The following is a 5,854-nucleotide window of genomic DNA, read 5'->3' as shown; positions in this document are numbered from 1 at the left end:
GTGGGCTGGTGGACCATGTCCCTGGTGGGCTGGAGGTGTGAGGCCTGTTCCTGGCTGATAGAGGCTCAATCTGCACTAAACACAGACATTTTTCCTTCCTGCCCTGCACTCTCTATGGATCGCAGCCCCTGTGACCGCCCTCCTATAAATATTCGGGATTGTATCTGCTAATTCTTGGGGTCTGGAATTAGCAGAAGATCTGCAAGAAGAAGAAAAAAAAAAAGTTTCAGCCGAACTAAATCCCTAACAGGAAACTTCCTATTTCCAGGGCTGTCAGGGAAAGTTGTTGTGCCGGCTGCTCTCTCTGGGGGGCTTGTAGTGTGAGGGGTCAGGGCCTGAACTGCTAACCGCTGCCCCTGTTGGCTTTACAAGTACACTGCAAAAAAAAAAAGCGGGAAAACCTAAAATATCCACCAGTTATCCCTCCTACCTCATCCTCCCCTTACTGAAAAGACCCCCTTCATGTCTACGCCCACCCTGTCACCAGACAGAGCTGTCAACCTTAACCCTCTGGTGTAACCACCATCAAAAAAGAAAAAAATGACCCCACAATACCCCAGACACGCTCAATTTACACAAGGCTGCAGGCCTTAAAGGGTTAAAGTGATTTTTTTTTTTTTTTCCCCCAGTTGAGACGCTCCGGCTCAATTAGGCTGCGGCACTCGCAGGGTCAAAGTCAAAGGCATCAGCACCGCAAAGGGTTAAAAAAAAAAAAGTGGGGGGAAAAAAAAAGAAAAAAGGGACAAAATGTTCACAGGGAGGATTATAATTTCCCAATTACGACAGTTTAAAATATGGCCTCCCATCATCCGGCGATGAGGGCGACAATCTGCATCCATTCTGCATAACAGGCTCCTGTAAAATCCATCCAGCTGCCATTAATTCAGGGGAAAAGCCTGCGCCGGGGAGGAAATCAAAGGCAGAGCTCACACACATAGGACGGGCTGCTCCGGAGCACAAGGGGTTAATTCACACTGTTCTATTGCGACATATTTATACATCATATTTACAAATATTTATAGGTATTTCCATCCAGAAATATAAAGGACATTGTGCGCTGCGGATGAGGCTAAAATATAAAGCAAACTCAGCTCTGCTACATTGCACAACTCCTCTGCTGCAATCGCTCCACATCATTCTCCATCTGCTGGACATGCAAAAACCCAAGAAAAGTGGAGATGTCCCCGACACAACTTATTCCCACGTGGAGGAGAATTAATGGGATGGAAGGTTACCCCGTCCCCCACCCACCAGGACCTCGGCCAGGAGGGGACAATCCCAGCTCATGCAGGTCACTACATGGGAGTTTTTTTTGTGTTATTATTATTTTGTTATCTCCTGTACTAAATATACATTTCCTGCCTGAGAAAACAATCCAGGGGTGAGGACATGGCAGACCCCCTCTAATGAGCCTAATGGCAGCTGATGCTGTGCAGGGTGCAATCCACAGACACAGCCCACTCTGCACATCACTCAGGGCTGGGGCTACCCTCCACACTGAACCCCAATCCATCCACACCAGAGCTGTGCCCAAAAAGGGGCACCTTACATCCCCCCATCACTCAGGACCCCACACTGCCGGGCTGGGGCTACCCTCCACACTGAACCCCAATCCATCCACACCAGAGCTGTGTCCAAAAAGGGGCACCTTACATGCCCCCCATCACTCAGAACCCCAATCCATCCACACCAGAGCTGTGCCCAAAAAGGGGCACCTTACATGCCCCCCATCACTCAGAACCCCACACTGCTGGACTAGATCTACCCTCCACACTGAACCCCAATCCCTCCACACCAGAGCTGTGTCCAAAAAGGGGCACCTTACATGCCCCCCATCACTCAGGACCCCACACTGCCGGGCTGGGGCTACCCTCCACACTGAACCCCAATCCATCCCCACCAGAGCTGTGCCCAAAAAGGGGCACCTTACATGCCCCCCCATCACTCAGAACCCCAATCCATCCACACCAGAGCTGTGCCCAAAAAGGGGCACCTTACATGCCCCCCATCACTCAGAACCCCACACTGCTGGACTAGATCTACCCTCCACACTGAACCCCAATCCCTCCACACCAGAAGGGGCACCTGACATGCCCACATCCCTCAGGATCACACACTATTGGGATGGATCTACTCCAATCCTTCCACACCGGAGCTGTACCCAAGAAGGGGCACCTGACATGCCCACATCACTCAGGATTTACCCTACATAGAGAATCCCAATCCTTCCCTATCAGAGCTGTTCCTCAGAAGGGGTACCTGACATGTCCCACAGGAACCCACACTATTGGGCTGGATCTACCCCTATCCTTCCACACCAGACCTATGCCCCAGAAGGGAAACCTTACATGCCCACATCACCCAGTACCCCAATCCTTCCACACCAGAGCTATGCCCCAGAAGGGGACCTGACATGCCCACATCACCCAGTACCCCAATCCTTCCACACCAGAGCTATGCCCCAGAAGGGGACCTGACATGCCCACATCACCCAGTACCCCAATCCTTCCACACCAGAGCTATGCCCCAGAAGGGGACCTGACATGCCCACATCACCCAGTACCCCAATCCTTCCACACCAGAGCTATGCCCCAGAAGGGGACCTGACATGCCCACATCACCCAGTACCCCAATCCTTCCACACCAGAGCTATGCCCCAGAAGGGGACCTGACATGCCCACATCGCCCAGTACCCCAATCCTTCCACACCAGAGCTATGCCCCAGAAGGGGACCTGACATGCCCACATCACCCAGTACCCCAATCCTTCCACACCAGAGCTATGCCCCAGAAGGGGACCTGACATGCCCACATCGCCCAGTACCCCAATCCTTCCACACCAGAGCTATGCCCCAGAAGGGGACCTGACATGCCCACATCACTCAGGAGCCCATAATATTGGCCTGGATCTATCCCAATCCTTCCACACTAGAACTGTGCCCTAGAAGAGGAACCAGACATGCCCCACATCACTCAGGATCTACCCAACTCACAATCCTTCCGATTCAAAGCTGTACCCCAGAAGGGGCACATGACATGCCCACATCACTCAGAATCTATCCTCCACACTAGAGCTGTGCCTCAAAAGGGACACCTGACCACATCACTCAGGATCCCACACTATTGGGCTGGATCTACTCTAATCCTTCCACACTAGAGATGTACCCTAAAAGGGGCACCTGACATGCCCACATCACTCAGGATCTACCCTACACACACAACCCCAATCCTTCCACACTACAGATGTACCCCAGTCGGGGTACCTGACATGCCCACATCACTCAGCACCCCAATCCTTCCACACCAGAGCTGTACACCAAAAGGGGCATCTCACATGCCCACATCAATCAGGATCCCACACTATGGGGCTGGATCTACCCCAATCCCTCCACACCAGAGCTGTACCCCAGTAGGGGCACCTCACATGCCCACATCACTCAGCACCCCAATCCTTCCACACCAGAGCTGTACCCCAGTAAGGGGCACCTGACATGCCCACCTCACTCAGCACCCCAATCCCTCCCCACCAGAGCTGTACCTTAGTAGGGGCACCTCACATGTCCACCTCACTCAGTACCCCAATCCCTCCACACCAGAGCTGTACCTTAGTAGGGGCACCTCACATGTCCACCTCACTCAGTACCCCAATCCCTCCACACCAGAGCTGTACCTTAGTAGGGGCACCTCACATGTCCACCTCACTCAGTACCCCAATCCCTCCACACCAGAGCTCTACCCCAGCAGGGGCACCTGACATGCCCACCTCACTCAGCACCCCAATCCCTCCACATCAGAGCTGTACCCCAGTAGTGGCACCTCACATGCCCACATCCATGCCACACAGCTCATATCCAAGGACAATTAACCCTACATATGAGGATGAGTGCATTACTACAACACTCATTAACCCCTCCCTGTCCAGTCATCTGTGCCTCCTGTACTTTATCAGGTCGATTTGTAAGAATATCCCTCACAATTCAGCTCCAACGAGTGAGTGATTGACAGGTGGAGTTGTGAAGAGGTGTAGCAGCAGCTGCAGGAGCTGTCAGTGGCATCCTCCTCGCCTGCGGCCACCTTCCCTGTGCCGGCCCCTGCACAGCATGGCACTGTCTGGCAGGTGCTCAGCCCCGGCCACCTCTGGGGACCCCGAGCTTCAGCCTGACATTTGCAGCTTCCCCTGAATGTCACTTTCCTTGCTCCCAGCATTATGCAGGGGGAGGTCGATGAGAACACAAAATGGCAGGTCTCTGAGGCATCACAAGTTTGGCACATGCCACGTCCAGCCGGCACCTGGGCACACAGCCGGCACCTGGGCACACAGCCGGCACCTGGGCACACAGCCGGCACCTGGGCACACAGCCGGCACCTGGGCACACAGAGGGCACCGGGGCACCCACAACCACTTCGGGAAAACTTTCTCTGCACCAGACAAAAAAAAACCAACAACTTTTCCCAACAAGTTCAGGAGAAGATCTGCAGAGAGGAAACTTGTTACAATGTATCAGCCCCCTGGAAGCCGGCAAAGCCCCCCACATGGGCTCCCCCTGCCCTAAAAGCGGCTCCTCCAGCCCTTTCCATGACAGCCCTTCTGTCACTGCTCCTCATATCCAGGCCCCTGAACAACACAAGAATGCAAAGCAAAAAAGCCACAAATGAGACTTAAGGGGGTGTCACAACACTGGAGGGCGCAGGGGACCCCCGGGACCCCCATCCGCAGCTCTTACCTTCGGTCGGCGCCGCACAGGTCCCCGGACAAAGTGCTTGATGCTTTTGCAAAATGCTGGAGCTCAGTGAATAATGAGACATGTCCATATGATTGACTTGTTCATGTTATGTTTCTGGAGGAGGAAGAGGAGAGAAGGGAGCGAGGGGGAGCAGGAGGAAGGAGGGGGAGGGGGCTGTGGTGCCCCGGGGGGCGGCTGCCAGGGGGTCCCACTTGTCTTAAGTGTCCCCAGCAGCTCCTGGGCAGAGGGTGCTAATGTGTGTGCGTCCTCCTGGCAGAATGAGCCGGGTTCATTGATATAGATCAGAAGACATTCCCTTCCCTCTGACTCCCCCTATCTGGTAGGTGAAATGCATTGTACCATTAACAAACCCCTCTCCATTGTCGTCTTGGCATAATTCACAGCAACTAGATAGCTCTTGCGGCATTTAAGCTTTGATGAGCCCTCCATGCCACAAGAAGCAGAAGAGGAGCCCTGGCACCGGGGGCTGCTGCAGCCATCCCTGCCCTCCCAGCAAGTAACAATGCACTGACCTTGATGCTGACTTATTAAACACAACAACTGTCTGCAAAAAGGGTGGCTGGGGGGGGCCAAGCTGGTGGGAGACAGTGGAAGGGGGGGCACAAACGGAGACAAAACCCTGGCCCCCTTACCTGCTGCTGGAAACTATTTGGAAAACTCCTGGTTCTCTTTCCCCTCCAGGGTTAAGCAGAAAAAAGGGGGGGACCAGTCTCAGCTCCCTGCATCCAAGACAAGTCATCAGCGACCAAATGATGCTCATCTGCACTGTAACCTTGTGGCGGATTTAATGTAAATAAGAGCTCTGTGGTGCCAATCGCAGGCACACACAGCCTTAACCCCTGCAGTGCCAGGGGGGATGGCACAGAGTGGCATGATTGTTGGATCATTCAGCAACCAGCCCCCCCCCCCCCTCCTCACCCCATACATTAAAGGGAGAAGAGACAGTGCAGGCAGCTAAGGGTTAACCCCCTCTGCCTTGCCATCTTGCATTCCTCTCCATTAAATCTGACTATATTTACATGAACTATTTAGGAGAGAAACCCTGAAAACAATACCCACTGCCAAACCATTATGAAAATATGATTTTAATTAATCACGTAGTAGGCACGG

The 5,854-nt window shown here is 53.4% G+C and overlaps 1 protein-coding gene across 5 annotated transcripts in view; it reads right to left on the bottom strand.

Moving 5' to 3' along the window:
- Window positions 1-5,521, bottom strand: part of ZNF536 (zinc finger protein 536) — an 841,915-nt gene extending 836,394 nt beyond the window's left edge. Inside the window, exon 1 of one of the 5 annotated variants that reach the window (XM_075326157.1) lies at window positions 5,377-5,521. The gene's annotated coding sequence lies outside the window, so the exon portion shown is untranslated. Of the gene's footprint in view, window positions 1-4,723; window positions 5,224-5,376 lie in introns of those variants that run through there. The other 4 variants (XM_075326158.1, XM_075326156.1, XM_075326160.1 and 1 more) reach the window with 4 other exon arrangements.
- Between the last annotated feature and the right edge of the window lie 333 nt (window positions 5,522-5,854).

This window comes from Anomaloglossus baeobatrachus, chromosome 10 (genome assembly GCF_048569485.1).
Source record: "Anomaloglossus baeobatrachus isolate aAnoBae1 chromosome 10, aAnoBae1.hap1, whole genome shotgun sequence".
Classification (NCBI taxonomy): Eukaryota; Metazoa; Chordata; class Amphibia; order Anura; family Aromobatidae; genus Anomaloglossus; species Anomaloglossus baeobatrachus.
Note: the sequence above shows the minus strand (reverse complement) of the source record. Positions and strands in the feature narration are given on the sequence as shown.